Genomic DNA, 24,493 nt, shown 5'->3' on the forward strand with positions numbered 1-24,493 from the left:
AGGTTTTTTTTTTCCTTAATCATGAAAGTAAGCAGTATTGACTGCCTGGGCTTGCCCAAATCAATGCTTAGAGTATCCACAATCAATCTGACCTAAAAAGAGGCAGTCAGCCTTGGCTATGCATCTCCAGGACACCAAAGCACCGGATGACAAACAGTGTTAGTCTGTCTGTTTTGTCTATATGGTACCAAACATCTAGGTGACTAGTTGAATTTCCCCACTTATCCAAAGGACATTTCAGTGGAAATAATTTGGAGGGGAAGGTCAGGTAATTCACAGGTAATCCTACCATTGATAAATATGAGAATCTGATCTCCACAGCTTGATTGTCTCTTCATTGATCAAATTCCCCAGAAATTAGCTTGTTTCTCCCCTTGATTTTACTTCTGTAGATATTGCAGTGCAGTGAAAATATGTTGGATTTGTTGACAAAGGGCCCAGGTTTGAATGCTGGATTTGATATTTATTATAAGTAGCTTGGTTTCTTTGCACCTCAATTTCCTCATCTGTAAAATGGGGGAGGGCTGGGTTAGATGACCTTTATGTTCCCTTCCACTTCTAAGATGAAAGCATAAGACTTTATGGTCTTTCCAGAAACAGTTTTATAAGTACTTCAGTATCATTTGGATTTACTTATGAATGAGGCATCTGGGCATGAGGAGAAATCCCCCTAGAGTCAGCAGCCCTGGGTTTGAATTACAGCATTGGCACATCCTTGGGCAAGTTACAACTGTTCCAAGCTTCAGTTTCTTCATCTATACCATAAAGAAGGGGAAGGATGGTATTAGAAATACCTAGTTCAGAGAGATGTTGTCAGACAAAAGACTTTGAAAACTGTAATTCACTATATGTGATGAAACACATGAAATGGAGAAGCTGAGATACAGAGGGAGTGTCTCTTCTTTTTCTGCCTCCCTGTGCTTTAGGGAGGAACAAGAAGGAAGAAGAGATAGCCAGGGAAGGCTCCAGAGGCCAACTGGCGCCCAAGCAGCAGAGGAAACTTCTGATCAAACAAATGGGAATTAAGCACATTGATAAACACTGACCCAAAAGAGATAGACTGGAGAATTGTCATCCCCATAATCTTTACAAAAACCAGGTTATAGTTGTGCCTGGCAGTATCAAATGATTTCAGAGTTGGCTGCCATTGTGCAAGCTAAAAGGATGAAACTTGGAAAGTTGGCTGGCACAGGAGATTAGAAAAATTTCCTGAGAAATTACTAAGCACTCAGCAATCATCTGGAGAAGATAGCTTGTTTATATAGCGACATAAGTAAGGCCAGTGGGAGGGAGGAAAAACGGGTGAAGGTAGAGAGTGCAAGCTTCTTTTCCCCTTACATCTCTACCCACTCAAACAGTTTCAGTCTTCCCAGTAGCAGGAATTACAGACATGTGCCACCATACCCAAACACACAAAAAAAATGTCAATTTGAGCAACAACTGCTCTGTTGAAGGCATTATACTAGCTATAGAACTTTACCTTACCCCCACTTATCCACCATTTTCTTTTATCCACTTATGCAACCTTGCAAGATTTCTCCTGCTTGATATCTCTTTGACTTAGCTTTTCATGTCCCAAAAGAATTTAATGTCTGTGGATTTAGAGAATTCTCTGTGCACCTTTCCTTCCAGATCATTTACAAAATGATCACACTCAACACAAAATGATCACACTCAACTTTCTTGGCATGAATCCCTAGAGAATGTCCACACTTTATATGCCTACACTTGGAGACATGTTCTTTTCTCCCTTAGTTTTATTTTATATCTCTAAGTCAGCACTTTATTCATGACAAAATGATACCCACAATACTATAGTATAATTGCTTATTGTCTTTGGTTCCTCTTTTGACTTTGTATAGATTTGCTTACCTGGAATACCTCTTCAAAACTCTCTTGGAAATATTATTGGTCACCAATGATTGCCAACTAGTTTGCCTAATACTATTTGCACTGAACTAATTATTTTTCCCCAAAAACCTTTTCAAAGTGGATAGTATACTCTAGTATCTTCACCAAGAAAACCTCAAATAGGGTCACAAAGAGTTGGACACTATTGAAAAACAACTCAACAACAACAACAAAAATTTTCTCCTCTTCGCAACTTCCTTATTAATGTTTGAAGACACCACCATCCTCCTAGTCATTCAGGCTCAAACTCAGGTCTCATCTCAATTGCATTTCTTCACTCTCTCAAACTCCTCATGTTCAATCAATGGTCAATTTCTCTCATTTCCACTTATTTAGCATCTTTCTCATACCTCTCTTTCTGTCCTTTGACCCTGACATCACCCTGGTGCAGGCCCTCATTACTTCACTCCTGGACTATTATAATAGCCTGCTGGTGGGGCTGCTTGCCTCAAATCTTTCCCCACCCAAGTCTATCCGTCACTTTACTTTCAAACTGATCCTCGTAAAATGCATTCTTGACCATATATCACTGCACCCCTCCTTCCCATACTATCCCTGTTGAATGAACCCTAGTGGCTTCCTATTACCTCCAGAATTAAACACAAAATCTTCTGTTTAGCATTCAAAGGCCTTCCTGCCTTTCTAGTCTCCTTACACCTTACTCTCTTCCACACACTCTGCAATCCAGTGACATTGGTCTCCTTACTATTCTTTGAACACTCCATCTTCCACCTCCAAGCTTTTTCACCAGATGTCCTCCACACCTGGAATACTTTCCCTCCTCATGTTCACCTCCCTGGTTTCCCTAGATGCCTTCAAGTTCCAGCTAAAGTCCCACCTTCTGCAACAAGTCTTTCTTTTTAATCTTAGCCTTCTCTCTGAGATTACCTCCAATTTATCCCATGTATCTCTTGTTTGTGCATTGTTTGCAACTCAACTTCTTCAGAGGCATCTAGGTGACATAATGGATAGAACACTGGATCTGAAGCCAAGAAGTCCTGAATGCAAATTTGAACTCACACACTTACTAGCTGTGTGAATGTGTGTATGAGTGTGTGATCCTGGACAAATCAGTTAACCTCTGCCTCGGTTTCCTTCACTGTCAAATGGAGATCATGTAAGGATCAAAGTAAGATACTTAGCAAAGTGTCTGGCACATAGTAGGTGCTTAGTGAATGCTTCTCCTCTTTCTTCCTGTCCCCATTAGGCTATGGGCTCCTTGAGAGCAGGGACTATTTTTTGTCTTTTTTCATATCCCCAAGGCTTGGAATAGTGCCTGGTATATCGCAGGCATCTAATAAATGCTAGTTGCCTGAATTATTCTGTTAATCTGCATTTTCTTTATTGCTTTGTGTTAGAAAGTCTTATTTTTATTTATATGTATATCGTTACAAATTAGTTAGGGCTCAGAATAGATTATATATCTAGCATTAGTTTCTAAGGGCCTTGAAAAGCAGAGATTCTCCTTCCTATTCTTATGAAATATTCTTGCTCTTATACCAGGTCAGTCTGTGCCCTCATGGGAGGCATTGTTTCTATGAGAGCTGTGGATTTTAGCAGTTGCTCAGGGGGCTGTACAAACAGAAGCCACCAGATGGTGCCCAAAGCTCAGGCTGTACCAGCCCACTCAACTGAGCAATCCACAAAGCACCCGGCTATCTACCAGCCTTTAGCAACCAGCTCAACACCAACTAAGCAAACTCAGAAGCAGCCTCCTCTAATGCCACCAGGCTCCACATTTTAAGTCTAGGGAATTGTATTGATTACAGAAATAACTAATAACGATCTCTTGGCAAGTGTCCTCACTCACTCAGAAACCAAACTCCTTGCCTCCTTTCTCAATGGACCCCTAAAGAACTCACTCACTCAACATATAGACCAAAATACATTAAATATGAAAGCAAAGTATAACAGTAAGTTCTGAAATAATTAAACATGCCCATTTCTGGTAAAGGTGCATTTTTAAATCACCCGCACACACACACACACACACACACACACACACACACACACATTTTCTTCTTCTCTTTGCATTCCCAGAGGAGGGAGAGGTAGATCCACTCAAAGGCTATTATAGAGAAGCATTATCAAGCAATTCCAGCTTCAAACTCACAGGTGGAGGGAGAATGACTGCACAGTATTTTAGCTCCCCATCTCCTTTGACTGGCCAGTGGTAAATATTGACTGTTTCTCTAAGCTAGCAACCAAATGAAACTGATGATGTGATACTTCAGTCACTCTTCCCATGAAAACCCACTGGCTCCCCCCAGACCTCCAACTACTCAAATGTCTTCATCTTTTCCCAGCATCACTATGCCCCAGGTAGATGAGTCAGCCAGAAAGAGCAAACACCAGAAAATGGAACTTCAGAAAAGCAAGTGCCTGAATGTTGTGATGCAACACACCCATGCTTTTAAAAGTCCTTCCAGACAGGCCAACGTGCATGATCCCTGGCAACTGACTTTCATGATAGTCCAGAGCCTTTACACGCCATACTCTCCCTTTAGCACCCAAAAACCTGGAAAAATTCAAAGGAAATTAAGACCCCCCTTGCATAGTAAGAGGCTAATATAGCAAGAGAAGGCTTGTTTTATTCTCTTACAGGTAATGGGTATAAAATAAATGTTGCTGACTACCAGCTGAGGGTACCTTCTGCCACTGAGGTTAATGAACCTGAGATCCAGTAATTGCAATAGAAAAGGGCATTTACTATTTACAAAACTAACCATGAAGTGGCAGAACCAGTACAGGAGGAGGGCATTTAATACCAGAATTAAATATTTGCTTGGAATTAACTCTAAAATTGTCTCCAGAAAATAACCTAGAAACTTCTGGTGCCAAGATGGCGGGGTAAGGAAGGAACCCTCTGAAGCCTTCCCAAATTCCCCTTCAAACAACTCAAAAACCACCTCAGAATTGGTCTAGGAGCAGGGAGGTAGCTTACCAGCCTGGCAGGAAAGATCTGTCTCACTGGGATGGGAGGGGAGTGAGATCCAAGAGCAGCATCAGCCAGCCTCACTGCTGGGCTCTGAGCCTGTCTACAGCAAGGCCCCACCCCAGCGACCCCATCCTTAGCACAAGCCACCAGTGAGGCCTTGACCCCACTGCTGATCAGTAGTGAAGCCCCTTCCCTGGGGCTGGCCAACATGAGACCCTTCACCCCTGGGGCCTACCAGCAAGAGATCCTGTTTCCATTCCAAGCCAGCAACAGGGCCCCACCCCTGGGGAAGCCCAGCAACAAAATATTCCTCCAGGGTCTGCCACCAAAAAGACTCTGTTCCCATAGTAACCCAGCAGCAAAGTCCTGCCCCTGGAGTAGGCCTTCAGTAAACTCCACATCCAAGGGAAGCCAACAGGGGCCCCACTCCCTAGAAAAAACCAGAAGGGAAGCCTATCCTCCAGAGAAAGCAAGGATCTGAGCCCTGAAGCCCAGTGAAAGCCAACTGTAAGACCCATAGCCCTAATACAAAAAGCTTGGGACACTGCAGAACCAGAACCCAACCCTCACATAAAAATACCAAGTCACACACACAAAAAAAAAAAGGCAGAAAGAAATGAGTGGGAAAAAATGTGCTTAACTATAGAAAGTTACTGTAATAATAGAGAGGACCAAGGCATAAACTTAGAATAGGATAATAGTATTAAAATGCCTACATGAGAAGCTTCAACAAAAAATGTAGTTCAGTGTCAGGCCCAAAAAGGATTCCCAGAAGAGCTTAAAACATTTTTAAAAAAGCAATTTAGAGAAACAGAAAAAAAAATTTTGGAAAAAGAAATGAGAGTAATGCATGAGGCTTATGAAAAAAGAGTCAATTGCATGAGAAAAGATATACAAAAAATTTACTAAGAAAAATAACTCCCTAACAAATAGAATTGGCCAAATGGAAAAGAAAGTAAAAAAGTTCAGTAAAGAAAATAATTCCTTCCAAATTTGAATTGAACAAGTGGAAACTAATGACTATGAGACATCAAGATATGATAAAACAAAATTTAAAAAAATAAAAAAATAGAAGAAAATGTGAAATTTCTCATTGGAAAAACAATTGACCTAGAAAACAGATCCAGGTGAGATAACATAAGAATTATTGAACTACCTGAAAACCATGATTAAAAATAAAAATAAAAACAAACAAAAACAAAAACAAAACAAAACAAAACAAAATTAAAAAAAAAAAAACTTGGACAATGTCTTTCAAGAAATTATCAAAGAAAACTGCCCAGATATATTAGAACCAGAAGGCAAATTAATTCAAAGATGAGAGATGAATAAAAAATCTGACCTCCAAAAACAAGACTTAAGAGAAACATAGAAAGATAGAAAAGAAACAAAAGAAAACATAAGAAATTCAATAAGGTTAAATCTTTATATTTCTCTTTGGCAAGATAATATTTGTAAGTCTTAACAACTTTATAAGAGCAATAAGGAGCATATATACTTTTTTTTTGTGAGGCAATTAGGGTTAAGTGACTTGCCCAGAGTCACACAGCTAGTAAGTGTTATGTGTCTGAGTCTGGATTTGAACTCAAGTCATCCTGACTCCAGGGCCAGTGCTCTATCCACTGCACCACCTAGCTGCCCCTAATAAGGAGTATATATAGACAGAGGGTGAGGATACAAGGTGACTTTGATTGGATGATCCCCCAAAAAACAAAATAAAGGGTCAGAAAGAAAATTGCAGTGGAAGAAAAATGAGGGGGAAGATTGAATGGGGCAAATTATACCACATAAAAGAGTCATGAAAGAGCTATTGTAATGGAGGTGAAGATTGGGTGGCAGGCAAAACTTAAACCTTAGTCTCATCAAAATTGACTCAAAGAGGGAATAACATATACACTTGGATATAAAAATCTGTATTGCCCTATCAGGAACTAAAAAGGGATGGGGATAATAGAAAGGGGAGGAAGGACTGATGAAAGGCAATATGGGGAAGGCAGTGATAAGAAGTAAAACACTTGTAAGGAGGGGAAGAGTTGGGGTAAGGGTGGGAGATAAACAAGCAAAAAATAGCATAGATGGAAATACATAGTTAGTTATCAGAACTATTAATGTGAATGGGATAAACTGACCCATAAAATGGAAGTAGATAACAGAATGACTTAAAAACCACAATCCTACAAAATGTTGTTTACAAAAAACACATTTGAAGCAGAGAGACACATACAAGGTACAGAGAAGGGGCTAGAGCACAATCAATTATGCTTCAGCTGAAGCAAAGAAAGCAGAGGTAACAATCACGGTCTCAGACAAAGCAAAAGCAAAAATAGATCTAATTAAAAGAGATAAAGAAGGAAACTATATCTTGCTGCAAGGTATCATAGACAATGAAGTCATGTCAATACTAAATATATATGAATCAAATGGTATAGTGTCTTAATTTTTGAAAGAGAAGTTGCATGAGTTGCAGGAGGAAATAGATACTAAAACTATGCTAATGGGGGATGTCAACTTTCCCCTCTCAAAATTAGATAAATCTAACCAAAAAATAAACAAGAAGTTAAGGATGTGAATAAAATTCTGGAAAAGTTAAATATGATAGATCTCTGGAGAAAATTGAATGGGAATAAAAAGGAATATATCTTTTTTTTAGCAGTATATGACACCTATGCAAAAACTGACCATGTATCAGGACATAAAAACCTTACAACCAAATGCAGAAAAGCAGAAAAAGTAAACTCATCCTTTTCAGATCATAATGCAATAAAAATTACATTCAATAATGGACAATAGAAAGAGACATTAAAAATTAATTGGAAATTAAATAATCTAATAAAAAAACAAGTGAGTCAAAGAACAAATCATAGAAACAATTGATAATTTCATTAAAGGAAATGACAACAATTACACAAACATACCAAAATTTATGAGATGCAACCAAAAAGGTACTGAGTGGAAATTTTACATCTCTAATTGCTTACATCAATAAAATAGAGAAAAAGCAGATCAATTAATTGAGCATGCAACTAAAAGAAAACTAGAAAAAGAACAAATTAAAAATTCCCAATTAAACATCAAATTGGAAATCCTGAAAATCATAAGAAAATTGAAAGTAAGAAAGCCATTGAACTAATAAAAGTAGAAGCTGATTTTATGGGGGAAAAAACAACAAAATAGATAAACCATTGGTTAATTTGGTTTTAAAAAAGAAAGAAGAAAATCAAATGAAGAGGAAATGAAGACAATTGTTAGGAGCTATTTTGCCCAATTATATGCCAATAAATTTGACAATCCAAATGAAATGGATGAATATCTACCAAAAAAAAATTACTCAAATTAACAGAAGAAATAAAATACTTAAATAGATCTTAGAAAAAGAAATTGAACAAGTCATCAATGAACTTCCCAAGAAAAAAACTCCCGAGGACCAAAGAGATTCACAAGGGCTTTCTATCAAACATTTAAAGAACAATTAATCCCAATACTATACAAAGTATTTGGAAAAATAGGCAAAGAAGGAGTATTACCAAATTCCTTTTAGGACATAAATATGGTTCTGATACCCAAACCAGGAAGAGCCAAAACAGAGAAAGTAAATTATAGAACAATTTCCCTAATAAATATTGATGCAAAAATTTTAAAATAAAATACAAGCAGAGATTACAGCAATGTATCACAAGGATCATACACTATGACCAGGTGAGATTTATACCAGGACTGGTTCAATATTAAGAGAACTATCAACATAATTGACCATATCAACAACAAAACTAACAGAAATCATATGATTATCTCAGCAGATGCAGAAAAAGCCTTTGACCAAATAGAGCACCCATTCCTATTAAAAACACTGGAGAACCTAGAAATAAATGGAGCTTACCTTAAAATGATGAGTAATATTTATCTAAATCGATCAGCAAGCATTATCCATAATGGGGATAAGCTAAATGCCTTTCCAATACAATCAGGGGTGAAGCCAGGATGCCAATTATCACCTCTATTATTTAATATTACGCCAGAAATGTTAGTTATAGCAATAAGAGAAAAAAATTAAAGGAATTAGAATAGGCAATGCGGAAACAAAACTATCATTCTTTGTAGATGATATGATGTTACAATTAGAAAATCCTAGAAAATCAACTAAAAAACTACTTGAAATTATTAACAACTTTAGCAAAGTTGCAGAATACAAAATAAATGCACATAAGTCATCAGCATTTCTATATATTACCAACAAAGTCCAGAAGCAAGAGAAAGAGAAATTTCAATTAAAATAACTGTAGACAATGTAAAATACATGTGAGTCTACCTGCCAAGATAAACCCAGGAATTATATGAACACAACTATGAAACACTTCACACAAATAAAGTCAAATCTAAATAATTGGAAAAAATTTAATTGGTCATGGGTAGGCTGAGCCAATATAATAAAAAAGACAATTCTACCTAAATTAAAATATTTATTCAATGCCATAGTAATAAAACTATCGAAAATTATTTTATAAAGCTAGAAAAAAATAATAAAATTCACCTGGAAGAATAAAAGTTCAAGGATATCAAGGAAATCAATGAAAAAAAAAGTGAAAAAAGGTGGTCTAGCCATACCAGATCTCAAAATGAATTATAAAAATTATCAAAACAATCTGATACTGGCTAAGAAATAGAGTGTTGGGCCAGTGGAATAGATTAGGCATAAATTACATTATATAAGCATAGTAATCTAGCATATGATAAACTCAAAGATCCAAGCTTTTGGAACAAAAGCTCATTATTTGACAAAAACTGCTGGGAAAACTGGAAAACAGTATGGCAGAAATGAGGCGTAGCCCAACATCTCACACCATATACCAAGATAAGGTCAAAATGGGTACATGATCTACACATAAAGGGTGATGCCATATCTAAATTAAGAGAGCATGGAATAGTTTATGTCAGATTTATAAATAAGGGAAGCATTTAGAACCAAAGAAGGTACAGATAGCTTTATAAAATATAAAATAGATAATTTTGATGACATAAAATTAAAGTTTTTGCACAAATAAAACCAAATGCAACCAAAATCATAAGGGAAGCAGAAAACTGGGAGGAAATTTTGTAAAAAGTATCTCTGATAAAGGCCTCATTTCTCAAATAAATAGAGAACTGAGTCAAATTTATAAAAATACAAGTCATTGTGGTATATGGTTGTAATGGAATTATTGAGCTATAAGAAATGACAAGCAGCATAATTTCAGAAAAATATGGAAAGATTTACATGAACTGATGCATAGTGAAGTGAACAGAACCAGGAGAATGTTGTACACAGCAACAATATTGTTTGATGAAGAACTGTGAATGACTTAGCTATTCTCAGCAATACAATGATCCAAGACAATTCCAAAGGACTAATGATGAAGCATACTATTCACTTCCAGAGAAAGAACTGATACTGACTGAATACAGACTGAAGCATGCTATTTTTCCCTTCCATTCTTCCTTTCTTCCTTCCTTCCTTCCTCCCTTTTTTTCTTTCTTTCTTACTTTCTTTCTTCCTCAATTGGGGAGGGGAGACAGAGAGACAGAGAAAAGTAGAGAGAGAGAAACACAGAAAGCAAAGGAAGCAGAAAAGAGAAAAAGAGAGAGATCAATCAAACTTGTAAATAAACTTTCTCTACAGAAAAAAAAAATAACCTAGTGACATTTTGGTTAAAATGTTCATTCAATTCAATATTCCTCTCTCTTTCTCTCTCCCTCCCTCTCTCTCTCTCTCTTTCTCTGTCTCTGTCTCTCTCTCTGTCTCTCTGTCTCTCTCTCTCTCTCTCTCTCTCTGTTTCTCTGTCTCTATCTCTCCCTCCCTCCCTTCTTTGCTCTTTCCCTCTCTTTCTCTGTCTTCTCTCCTCTCTCCATCTCCTTCTCTTTGTCTCTGTCTCTCCCTCTTTCTTCCTCCCTCCCTTCTTCACCCAGTCTTAATTTCTTCATTGCATAGAACTGAGGCCCAGAAAAGTGAAATGAATTGCCTATGTCCACACACTCAGTTACAAAGCCAGGAAAGCCTGCTTCTGACATATACTAGCTGTGTGACCTGGAAACATTGCTTAACATCTCAATGCACAACTCTCTAAAGGTATAAGTTTCAGAGAAGATACTGACCTATACAGGTAGAGAGAGTTTCCCCACCTTGGACTTTCTTATATCATTGAAATCACACATCCAGTTCCTATCCCTATCCCCTAATTCTTCAATAGCTTAATTCTTCAAAAAAGTAGTAGGTTCATCTATGTGGATACGCACTCCACTGAAGCAGATCTTACCCCTCTATACCTTAATAGATGATTTTCATGAGTAGGTGTGCTCAAAAGTCTTTATCATCTTGGAGCCAGTCTTCTGAATTTAATTAGGCTGATCTTTGGATAACGTGTTTTCAGCCCATACCAGTAGCTTTTCTGGGTTTGTATAACCTACCATATTTTATACTTTGCTGGACTGGCCTGCAATTGTGCACCATGATGAAGCAATAGAGTAAGGCCTTAGTAGATGAAGTGATATCATTAGATGTACTTATTCTTTCAAAGTTCTATGCTTTCATCTGCATTGGTACTCCCTTCACTGACCTAGATTGTAGCTCTTCTAACATCTTAGTGCTATATTCAAAGTATTTGCTACCTGATGTATAACCACTGAGTTGGGATGCAACGTGGAATGGTTGTAGGCAGCTACGATAGTATACTAGATGGAGTGCTGGACCCGGAGGGCCCTGGAGGGGCCGGGAAGACCTAAGGTCAAATCTGGCCCCTGATGCTGTATGACACTGGGCAAGTCACTTATCCTCTAGTTACCTGTTTCCTCAACTGTAAAATGGAGACCTATCTCACAGGGCTGTTGTAAGGATCAAATGAGATAATTTTTTTTGTTAATGAATTGCCTACTTTTATTATCTCTCTATGACATAGAGTCAACTTGCACCTTAAGGATGTCACTCAATTTTTTGCAAAGATAAAAGCAACCTCATTTAGCTGCAATTAAAGTGCTTTCAAGGAGAGTTTAAAAAAATACAATACCCAATTAGAAAAAAACCATATTTTTAATATTTGTACAAGAATAAGCTGCTGAAACTTGTGTGTAATTGGAAATATGACATCTGTACAACAATTTACAATAGAACTTAAAGGGATCATTTGATCATTATCCTGTTATCCTGCATAGAACTGGTCTGCATTTGGTTACATACTATCATTTACTTTTTATCACAAGGCCAGGAAATGAATTATAAAATACTTGTTCAAATTCTAACATTTTGGCAGAGCCAAAAGAACATTGTACAAGGTAACAGCCACACTGTGCTATGACTGACTTTGATAGACTTGGCTCTTCTCAGAAATGCAAGAATCTCCAAAAGATTCATGATAGAAAATGCTATCCACATCCAGAAAAAGAATTATGGGGTCTGAATGTAATATTATTTGTTTTCCTTTTCCTTTGTTGTTTTGTTTAATGGTTCCTCCCATTAGTTCTAATTGTTCTTTACATCATGACTAATGGGAAAATATGCTTAAAATGAATTTATAAGTAGAGCCTTTAGCACACTGTCTTTAGGGAGGGAGAGGAGAGGGAGGGGGAGAAAATTTAAAACTCAAAATCTTATGGAAGTGAACATTGAAAACTAAAAATAAATAATTATTTTTTAAACAATTCTAACATTTTGGAAACACAGCAAATATAATTTAGCTAATTCAACAAGATTTCAAAATACACAGCTCATTTACTGAAGGGTTAAGTTACCTATGAATAGCTCACCATTCAAAATGATTACCAGTAAGGGGGAATGTGGTTTTGAGTTATAACTCTGCAAAAGTCCAAAGAGGCAAAAAAAAGTTTAACTCTGTCTGAAAAGTCTATGATATTCTATTATTCCATAACGTAAGGTGACTATCACTCACTTTTAGTTTGTTGTCAACAGAATTCCTGCTGAATGCCTAATGCATAGACACAGGCACTGCAGTTCTTGTGTTTAGAATTTCTCTGATATTTCCTTCACAAGGATATCTCATTGAGATATCTTAGTGCATTTATGATTTGCATAAAAATGGACCTTTCTTCCTTCTCTGACATTAATTTATGTTGTTTGAGATAGAAATCCAAGTCATTGCCTTCACAGTATTCTAATACTGTACAAATGTGTTTGGATTCAAGGAGTAATAATCGTATGGTTTAACTATCCTGGGGTGGTCCAGTTCTTTGTGTAGTCTATGCTCTCTACAGACATATTTGTGGTAGTTTTCCTTCTCATCTTTTCAGCTCTTATTAAACTGGTGAATCTTCCCAGCAACATATCTTTGTTCATAAAGGTCAAAAGTCTTATCTACTTCACTAACACCACCTCTACCAAGCAGATGAAGTAACAAATATCGTTCCTTTTTTGTGGGATGATCTTTAAACTGTGAATTATCTTCATTGTTTATCCTTTTGAATTCCCCTACGTGAAGATTTCTGACTCGTTCCAAACATTCAAGTTCTGCCTGGATTTCTGATTCTTCCTTTTTGAGATGTCCTAGTCAAAGTTTGAAAATTTCTTCTTGTTCATGGTATTCTGCTAAAGTCAGCAGTTGTGATAAATTAGGTCTAACAAAAGGATCATTTTCTGCTCCACTGACAACTTTGATTTTTCTTTGTTTTGGTTCAGAATTGGTAGAAGGTGCCTGAGAATTATTAGTAGTCGGTGGTTTTCCAGGTCCCAGGAGCTTTCTTTGCCTTTCAATATCCTTTCTTTGATGATTCACCCATTCCTGTTGTTTCACAAGATTCTGAAAGGCAAAACCACCTGTCCGTTGTTCAGTAAATGAAGCGCTGTGTCTAACTGCTGCAAAATGGCCAATGTAGTCTGTCTTGCATATACTCTTCTCTCAGCTTGCCAGTTTTTTTCTTGTGTGCTGTTTTCTATTTTCTTACTCATTGAAATGCATTTATTTAATTTTTCTTTGTATTTTTCAAATAGTTTATGCTGTTCATCTGTTTGAGGTCTAAGATCACAGTTAGCCCTAAGCAAAAAAATCTATAGTCTATACCACCTTCTTTCTTTTTCAGGTCCTAGTTTTTATTACTTTCTAGTACAGCTGATTTCAGCATTGTGAGATCAGTCTGAATATTTTTCAAAGAGAACTGCTTTGGCTGTGTAATAGGGTGGTCTCCAAAAGCTAATGTAGTAAAGGGCTATTTGGCTACACACAGGAGGAAGGAGTGGACTATGAATGTGAATTCTGAGGCAATTGGATTGCAGGAGGTATTCGCCTTACTGGACTGGAGCCATTCCCGCCTTGATATTCAAAATAGTCACTAATTTTGTGGCCACATCCCTGCTACTTTTCCCCTGACCGCTTTCACTTGGGTATTTTGCTTTCCTTTTTCTTCCTCTGAATGGCTCTGTTTCTTCTCTGGAGTCTCAAGGGAGCCTACTGCAAATAACGTCCCATTCACTTGTACAGTGTCCTTTCAGCTGCCTGCCAATTGTCTCTCTGATTCTCTATCACTTAGAGATCCCAAGCTTCCAAAACTGTGATTAGAACCTTCATTATTTGTTGAGACTTTAGATCCAACACTGCAACTTTCTGTGTTTCCACTCACAACTCCTATAAATCCAACTTCCAATAATTCTTGTCTTCTTGGATCTAAGCTGTAAAGCTCATCTATTGCACCTTCTTTGAGCCTCCTGGATGGTAGCAGGGTCCCTGATTCAGGAGGGACCTAGCTGCCAACACTAAGCCAGGGATTGGAGACATGGAGAGCTAAGAGCAAGAGAGAGGCCTCTCCAAACTTCCACTGTTACTTTGGAGACTCATCAAGCTACTTTCTGGGAAGCAGATACCCCCAGAGGCAGTAACAATGGCACCAGCATCCACCTCAGTCCAAAGGAGAGAGAGGGCACAGAGAAGATGAGATAATATTTGTAAAGCACTTGGCACAGTTCCTAGCAAATAAGAGGCACTAAATAAACCCTTATTCCTTTCTCTCTCTTCCCCCCCTATAGCTGAAAAAGAACTGGATTTGAAATGTCAAGGCATGGATTTTAATCATAGTGTAGTGGATAAAAATCTCTCCTCTAAGCCAAGAAGATTTGGGTTCATATGTTGCCTCTGACACATCCTGGCACTTAAGCGATCACTTGGTCTTTCTGGGCTTCAGTATCTTCATCTATGGGATTAGGGGGATGAACCAGATGGCCTCTGTGGTCATCTGCCAGGTCTAAATCAATTATCCTATCTAGCAAGCCTGCCCCAAATTGCTTAGCCCATTGTCTAACAACAGATCTTTGTTCTAGCCATACTACACATTGACAGGACTTCTCAAGCTCTGCTCCAGTAGTTTAGCCTTTATATACCAGTCTGAAATTACAATTAAATAATTACATAAAAGATTAACTAGAAAGAAAATCCCTAAAGGCATAATGGAATACACACTACAAAAATCTATCCATTTTGAAATTTCTTACAGGCAAGCATGTTACACTGTGGAGTACATAGGCTGTCAAGTCAGAGAACCTGTGTTCAAATCTTGGCTCTTCCACTGTCGTACATTGGGGTCTATGGGGTATTCAAGGAGAACTAGCACCTCTTGTGTGAGCGCTTGCCAAGCCCTTTTCAGGGCTGCTCATCCACCTTTGGTGTCTACTTGGCACTAATTTCTCACCTGTGGCTCCAAGAAGCTGTAGCAGGCACGTGGCCATAGCTCAGTAAACCATCTTACCAGACAGGATAAACAAGGTTGAGGGTAACCAATAGATGACAAACCTGTCGGTGAATTAAGGGGGTGATGAAAATAATTGTTCCAATAGCCATGAAGGCAGCTGAAGAAGGTGTTGTGGAGCACTTAGAGCTTGGTCAGACAATGAAGACGCCAAGATCATTCATTGCAACTTGGGCAATTGCCGGTCATCCTGACATTTGTCTTACCACTGGATTTCGATGACTGGAACAGTGAAGCTAATGTTTCTGTGCAACTCTACCTCACTTAAATCCAATTCACTCACAAGTCAAGACATCACCTGTGATATCATTGGTCCTCTTCAAAAACAAAGGACAAACAACAACACAACATGCTAAATAAATTGTTTAACTTTTCTGGCCCTTAGTTTCTTTGTCTGCAACTTCATCCCACCACTATGGTCTCTCCCAGCTCTGATCCTATGAATTTAATGTATTTGTGCTTTCTTAATATTCATCATGTTCAGATCGTTTAAATAATTGAACCAAATTTTCTAATCCTCCCCCTGTTTTCTTTAGGTACAATTATCTATTCGATTGATATACTTTCCTGTAAATTCAATTCTAATATAACAAGTTACTTTATCAGAAAAGTCTAAGGTTTAATCAAGAGTCTTCTATGCCTATGGAAACATTTTAATAATCCAAATTAAAATCATCTAAAATAATGCATTCAGTGTTGCTATCATATTTAACAACTCTAGAAGGGGTACGTGCCATGGCATTCGCATTGATCATATTTGTATTATAGGATCCCAAAGTAATTTTCTTTAACTGCAACTTAAATTATCATTTTAATACTTTCATAGAGTTGTACATAGGCAAGGGGAAAATATAAATGATCAACCAACTATATTTGGTGTTTTGAAAAAGAATATAGAAATATCTTCCAGATAAGGGAGAAGACAACTGCATTCATTTAAAAGTACTTATTAACCATCTCATGTTAAAGGATACTGTATTAAGTGCTGGGAGATATTCAAAGTTTAGACAAGACATAGTTCTTTTGTTCATGGAACTTAGATTCTAATTGGATGGAGGGGAAGAGTCTAAGTATATGATGAGTAGGAAGAATTGCACTAAGAAGATGGCATTTCAAATAGATTTTAAATCATAGGAAGGATTTGGTGGGGGATTCTCTTAATCAAGAGAAATGGGACCTCTTGGGAAAGGCACACATGTCACTGAGTGTTCAATGACTTTAGGTAAAAGTTAGGAGGCCAAACTGAAAGCAAAGAAATTTATTAAAATGCTTCCTAGGGTACAAATTTGGTTTATATACTCTTTCAGACCTACTTGGAGTACACAGACAATCATCGGTATTCTACAGTAACTTAGGATAGATACATAAAGCATTTCACAGAGAAGGAGAGAAAGAGGGGGATCATCTGAGGGAGAAAATGAGAGTATATGGAAGGTCCCTGGTAAGATTTATTGTGAGAAACCATTCCCTGTTCAAGGACAGGAGACAAGAGAATTAAACAAATACTTTTACAATTGAAAGAAGTGCTTTTAGACAAAATTACAGGATCTCTTGTCCAAAGACAACAAACAGTTGTAACATCAGTGGATGTTAGCATCCATTTTACCATACCCTTTCATAGTTTGTTGTATTTGGGAAACTATGTGTATTCTACCTTGACTGGAGCACAAAGTGTCTGAGAGGGGGTAAATAGGCGATCTGGCTGGTAAGGTAAATGGAATCTTACTGTCAAGGCCCAGGAAATCCAGGCAAATGAGTCTGATTTTTATTCAGCAGGCACTAGGGAAAAAACTAAGATTTTTTTGAGAAGAGGAATGATAGAACCAGATCTATGCTTTAGAGAGATTATTCTTGCAGTAGAACAAAGGAGGAATTGGAGAGGAAAAAATAAAGTCTGAAAGATCAATTAAGAAAATGATGCAAAAATCAATGAGAGTAGCCACTGGTGGTATTTAGATTAGAAAGGGAAAAGATATGAGTTGTTTGTGATGTGTAATCAAGAATAGTTATTAACTGCATAGACATTATAGAAAGTATAGACAATAACGGCCAAATAACCTCAAGGTTTAAAACCTGGGAGAATGAATGAGAAAACTTGGTAGAGATACTGATAGAAATAGCTAAGTCAAGACAAAAAGGTTTAGAACTAAAGACAGTAAGCTCAGTTTTAGAAAAGTTGAGTATGTGGTTTTGGTATGCTGATGGAACAACTGGAAATGTGGGTCTAGGTCTCATACGAGAGATTCAGACTAGAAATACAGATTTGGGAGTAGTAGTCAGAGAGGTAGTAGCTGAAGCAGGCTAACCAACTGAGATTGCCCAGGTAGAGATCATAGAGTCTTTTTCTCTAGAATCAAATACTGAAAACCATTTACGTTAGAGTGTTAAGAGAAAGAGAAGGGACAGGAAGTGAAGTAGCAGTGGGTAAGATGGGAGGAATAGTAACAAGAGAATGTGGTGATCAGAGCTGTAACTAGGAATTCTGGTGCCCAGTACAAATTCAGAGGGGGAAAGATTTTAGGATGCAAAGTGAGAGGCAAAATTTGGGACACAAGGCCTAGTTGGCAGAAAAGTCTCAGGGCATTGCCCGTGGTGAAGGAAACATACACCTCAAAGACCATCTCTGTGAGTGGGAAGGCTGTTATGGATGTCATCTGTAGCACCCCTTCCAGGCTCCCTCTCTCCAAACTCCCATTCTTACTGGCTGGCTAGGTCCCTAGAAGAGAGTTGGCTACTTCTCTTAGGGTTCTAGGGGTAACCCCACAGGGGATGACGTTTCTAAGACTGTTGCTGATGATCTCCATACAGTGTGCCCACACAAAATCAATTAACCAGTTGATGTCAATTTCCTTTTATAAAAGACTATTTAATGAGAAAGTATAGCAAGGACAGAAATTACTGAAAGGAAAAAAAAATCCCTCACACCCCCAGTCAAATCCTTCCCCTAGGAAAAGATGTGGTGAACTTGAACTTAGAGTGGTGGTATGAAACATCCCCCCCTCAACCTAGGGGTCTACTCTCCCTCCCATACAGACATACAAGGTTCCTGTGGAGCCTCCTAATGTATCTTCTTACACTTCCTTTCAGGATTACCAGCAGTATAAAAGAGCTAGTCTTCTCTCCGCTTTTGACTTTAGGGAGTATGATAAGAACCAGAGAGAATCTAGAAGAACAAAGAGAGAGGTGAAATATCAACAATCTCAGATATGTAAACATACTACTCTGAAGGCAGAAAGTGAAGAGGGATTAAGAAACCCCTTGATGAGGGTGAAAGAGGAGAGTGTAAAAGCTGGCTTGAAGACTAAAATTAAAAAACTAAGGTCATGGCACCTGGTACCATGACTTCCTGGCAAATAGAGGGAAAAGAAATGCAAACAGTGTCAGATTTTACATTTTTGGACTCAAAGATCACCATAGATGGCAACTGCAGCCATGAAATTAAAAGATGCTTGCTCCTTGGAAGGAACCCTATGGCAAAATTGGACAGAATACTAAAAAGCAGAGACATCATCTTGCTGACAAAGGTCCATATAGTCAAAGCTATGGTTTTTCCAGTAACAATGTATGACTGTGAGGGTTGGACCATAAGGAAAGCTGAGCACAGCAGAATCAATACTTTTGAATTGTGGTGCTAGAGAGGACTTTTGAGAGTCCCTTGGAAAGCAAGGAGGTCAAATCAATGAGTACTTAAGGAAATTAATTCAGTCTATTCACTGGAAGGTCAAATACTGAAGCTGAAGATTAAATACTTTGGCCACATAATGAGAAGAAGGGACTCATTGGAAAAGACTCTGATGTTGGGAAAGATTGAAGGAAAAAGGGACAGTGGAGGATGAGATGGATAGACAGTATCATGGAAACATCATGAACTTGGACAGACTTTGAGAGATAGTGAAAGATGCAAACATACCACTTTGCCAAGGGCTTGGCATGCTATGGTCCCAGGGGTCACCAAGAGTTGTGAATGAATGACTGAATAACAAGAAAGTACTATCACTTCATTTGCCAGGGGCCAAAGTTTCATTGGCCCCTTTGGCAGTCTTCCAAAGCCTAGGGAGCTCTAATCAGAATAATGTTTTTAAATAATTAAAGGAAAATGCTGTTTTATTTAGAGATTATTGAAAGTAATAGTGTATATTTTTTAGCCTTTCCAAGTTTATAGTTTCCCTGAAATCCACACCTTACTTCTAAAGAAGTAAAAACTAGTAGCAAGATGTCTAGATCAGCTACCTTGTCTAGAGTCCACGCAATAAATAATTACTCATATGGGCAGCCTTCTATCACCCTTCCTGAGAGAGGTGCAGGATCCTAGAGTGCAGTACAAGAAGGAAGCAGCACTCTCCCTTACGTGCCACTTTTGTTGCCAGTGAAAGGACCTGAGGAGTATGTGGTTCAGGGAAGATCCCTCATCACAACCATAGTGTCACACAGAATAGGGAAGTCTTCCTGTTGGGGAAAAGGGCTCATGGTTACAACTCTTGCTTTCTACATTCTCTAAATCGTAGTTTAGGAAGTAGGAGTGGTTACCAGCCCTGGTCAATGGTTCATGTTTCTAAAGGAGAAATCTGGCTCAAGATGGAACCCAGAAGATGGAAAATGAAGAGAACAGGCTTTATTAAGAGGAAATTGTTACAATACAAAGGGGCAATAAGGGAGGGTAGAACTGTCAGTTCCACCATGGTGTCCAATGGGTGCTAATGGGTGCTAAAACTAGTAAAAGGAGGGGGTTTTCCAAGACCAGACATTGGAGGGAAGGAGTTGGGAACCTGGACCTCATGCAAAGGTCATAGTTTGGGGACTGATGCTGACTCAGCTGGGGGATACCCTGGAGAATTAGCAGGCTAGTTTATAAATAAACTTCCCATTAGTGGAAAAAAGGGGCTTTTAACCAGGAGCCTTACTTGGGCAGTATTGATTGGGAGGATTTCAACTTACCTGGCTTCCTTATTTGGCAAGATGGGAATACTATTTAGATTTGTACAGGCAAGTACCACTGTATTGCAATGGGAGTGATTATTGCTACCAGTGTGGAATTTGGGGACATTTAGCTTATGGATTGCATTTAGATCTAGTTTCCTGACAGGAGATGGCAGTGGTGAAAATGGCTGGCAATTATTAGATCTAGGTTTCAAATCCCCAGCACAAATCCATTTTGAACAGGACCCAAGTTGCAGTTTTCACTAGGAGGTCCAAGTCTTTTAAGATGTTGGTGTGAGTAGCTATTCCAATGAAAGCAATTCAGGACCCCAAAAGAATTGGGGCTGAGAGGAGTCACAAGGCAAGGCTAAGGTAGTGATCAGCCCCTTGGAGGTAAAGCATTACAGAGAAAAATAGATGAGAAATTTGAGTATGGGTCTCCAATAGAAAAGAATAAGACACATTGAGTCAGAGGTGGGAACAGAAATAGAAGGGGAGCTGTGAGGAGAATATTAGGATTATATGAGTTGAAAATAGCTGTATGTGGAAGTTCATAGAGCAAGGGTTCTTAACCTTTTTGTATCATGGGTCCCTTTGGCAGTCTTCCAAAGCCTAGAGAACCCTTATCAGAATAATATTTTTAAACAATTGAAGGAAATGCTAAGTTTCATTTAGCCATTAGTGAAAATAATGAAGCATTTTTTATCCTTTCCAAATTTGTGGTTTCCCTGAAATTTAACCATGCACTCCATGGAACCCAAGATAAGAATCCTTACTTAGAGGCACATGGCCGCCCACAGCTGTTACAAATATTCCAGCTATTTAAGAAATATAAGTACGCTCCTTCGACCATGGTGATCAAGCATCTTGGTTTGGTGTTAGCCCGATTCAGATCCTGACTCTATTGGTGATGGAACTTGGAGCAATTATAGAAAGAATCAGGTATAGATGCTGTATTTGTATTAAACAATTGGCTGGTTTCTGAGTGAGCAAAATAGAACGGTGGAGACAAAGCAAGAAGGAGAGAAAATTATGTGAATCCATTTGAGTGAACATAGAGAAGTAAAGTGTTGTGACTAATGTGAAATCCAACAGTTTGGAAACCTCTAGAGAAGAAAGATGAATTTATGGGAGTATGGAAAGAGTGGGCACTGGGGCTAGCAGAGTTTGGCATGCTCAGTTGATTCTTTGAATCTTGAAGTTATTGTGTGCTTTGGGTTCCATCCCTTTTCCTATAGAGCAATGCCAGCATTAGAAGAGTAATGAGGAGAAAGATTTGACAGATATAAGTACCTGTCTGTCATATTCTAAAAATCTTCATATAGAAAAAAATAGAACCTTCATGAAAAAGTCAATGGATCCAGTAATTGTATGTGAGAGTAGGCATAACTGTGTTGAGTGGGAGATAGATATTCCATATCATATGACATGGTATACTGGCCAACCTTTACTAGCCTGCCAGGGTTCTTCTTCAAATGTGGTTCCTAGAACATAATGTTCTGGATTTGGTCTCACCAGACCAGAGTACAATGGGACTCTAAAGTTCTTCATTTTAGATGACACTATTAGCCAATGGAATCACAGGTATAATCCCTATCCTATCTTTATGCTCCTAGACTAAAATCTCTTTGGTTGTTGGTTGGTTGGGATTTTTTATTTGTTGATCTGTTCATTTGTTTGTTTTTGTTTTGGTAGGCATTCCTACCAAATTCCTACCATATTTAATAGTTCATTGCCTCAGAGGTATATGATTTTTGCAACCCCTCTATAATTTACTTACTAGACAGTCTTTGAGAAGTTCTACAACTGAAAATTTCACTAACCTACAACCTAACCAAAGAGGAGTCTCTTTGAACTTGGTTAGGTTGGTCCTCAGATGACAGGCACAGTGACCTTCCATCACTCGGGCCCTAGTAAAAATTTTTCCCTTGGCAAGACTGACTAGGGCTTTCACTCTGAGGTTACAGCCTTTGGGAACTCAGGTCACCTCCATGCCATGATGAGACATCAGAGGAGGATTTTCTTCCTCACCAATGTTAACATTTTTAGATATCTTTTTTCTTCATTGTTGTGTTACACTTTAAGAGATATCTGATTTGTATTGTCCTTGATGAACACCCCCACCCCCCATCCCCATCCCTACCACCAGATGTTTAAGCTTCGTAAGGGCAGGAATTACACCTCAGTTTATCTTTATATCCAATTCTCATTCTTTATCTGAGGGTATACCAATGCTTTGCCCATAGTAGGTACTTTTGAAAAATTGCACCGTTAGATGAATTAATAAATACATGAGAGATCTTAAGCCTCATTGGGAGAACTCACTAGTCTAAATGCCTGCTTTGCCAGGATTCAGGATGCATCTTTGAGGGTTTATGATCATTGACACCTATTTTTTTTTTTTTTGTAGTCTAAGAAATGGATTAACAACAAATTGGCCGATTTTTCTCTCAATTGATTCAGCCAAAGAAATCTTAAAACCTTGGAAATAGGCTTAAAAGCACATAATATAAACCTTACTGCAAGGTAACTTGTGAGAACCCTGTGAGTAAATGACTTAATGGGTAACCTTTTATTCTGAAAGAGATGCATCAGGTGTTAAGTATAGCTCAGTTCTTAATATAATATCACCTTTTCAATGAAAAGCCATTTATGAAAGGGCTAGCATGATTACAGTGGTGACTCTAAATATTAGTCATTGTACTTACATCTCTGTGATCTTAGAACTATGAAAACCCCCTCCCACTTCCCAGTGGATCTATACCAATAAAGCAAGACGGAAACCTTAAGCCATTACCTCCAACATTCAGACAAAACCCCTGTGGATCCTAACTAATGGGCCCCCATTCAGTTTTTCCTGAAGGAGCTGGAGAATGTCCTTAGGGTTTTGCTCCAAGATTGGCAGAAGAAAAGAGACAAATCCCACGCTGTTCAAAATGGCTTTGATTAGGAGTCGCCTCCAAAACCTGCTCTTTGCTGCGGGGGCCTCTGGTGAATCTGTGCTCAGCTCGACAAAAAGCTCGGGCCCTCCCGTAGTCAAAGCAGAGAGCCTACACAGCAACAGATGGCTGTCTTATTGGCTCCTGCTTTTGACATTTAGGACATCAATTTAGTTTTCATTCTTGTACTTTAATGCAAATCGATGACTCAATTGCAACCTCCTGCTAAGATTCTAAGTTTCATGAGAGCAGGCACCAAGTTTGATGGAGGCCCTCATTACCACTTTTCTGAAACATTGCAACAGTCTATTAGCATGTCTTCTCATTTCTATCCCCCCCCTCCAAACACTATTAACCCTTGAAACTATTTTTCAGACATGAACTCTCTCTAGTATGTGCCACAGAAGGTGATAATCACAGAGCAATAAAGGAATCAAGATTTTGACTTTTTCTTTTTAACATAAGTTTTCATTCATATTTTCTGCTTCTCACATTACCAAAAAATAGCAACGCTTCATGAATTTGCATGTCATCCTTGCACAGGGGCCATGATAATCTTCTCTGTATTATTCCAAATTTACCATATGTGCTGCTAAAGTGAGCACAGATCAAAGCTTTCAAAGATGTGTCTATAGAGCTTTATTGTCTCATGTGATTTGGCCTAGTCACAGAGGCAGAGAGCACCAGATGCTTACCACCCAACAGAACTTTCCAGAGGCCACAAAGAATTCTCGTGACCTCCTTTCTTATGGTGAACACAGGAATTATTCAATACTGCCCCTCATTGCATTGGCCCTCCATCCTGTCCCCCCACCCCAACATCACTTACTACAATGGTAGAGGGATCTTATCTTACTGCACATCATAAGCTTTAAGACATTATACATTCCCCAATACCTATCCATTCCTTCTCCAAGTTTATCTCATTTCTATTGAGGACACCGCCACCATCTCAACTACCCAAATTTACAAAGTTGGAATCATTCATAACTACTCCCTTTCCCTCAACCTCCATGTGTAACAGTTGTCTAATCTTATTGATTCTATGTCCACAGTATCTCTTGCATTCTTTCCC

General features: G+C 38.3%; 1 non-coding gene and 1 pseudogene across 1 annotated transcript; both read right to left on the reverse strand.

Moving 5' to 3' along the window:
* Positions 1–12,856: 12,856 nt before the first annotated feature.
* Positions 12,857–15,542, reverse strand: LOC114026193 (annotated as a pseudogene).
* An 8,374-nt stretch (positions 15,543–23,916) lies between these two features.
* On the reverse strand, positions 23,917–24,023 carry LOC114026237. Its single transcript, XR_003567105.1, has one exon. It is a non-coding gene; the product is annotated as a U6 spliceosomal RNA (small nuclear RNA).
* Between the last annotated feature and the right edge of the window lie 470 nt (positions 24,024–24,493).

This window comes from Vombatus ursinus, unplaced genomic scaffold (genome assembly GCF_900497805.2).
Source record: "Vombatus ursinus unplaced genomic scaffold, bare-nosed wombat genome assembly UNPS02014833.1, whole genome shotgun sequence".
Classification (NCBI taxonomy): Eukaryota; Metazoa; Chordata; class Mammalia; order Diprotodontia; family Vombatidae; genus Vombatus; species Vombatus ursinus.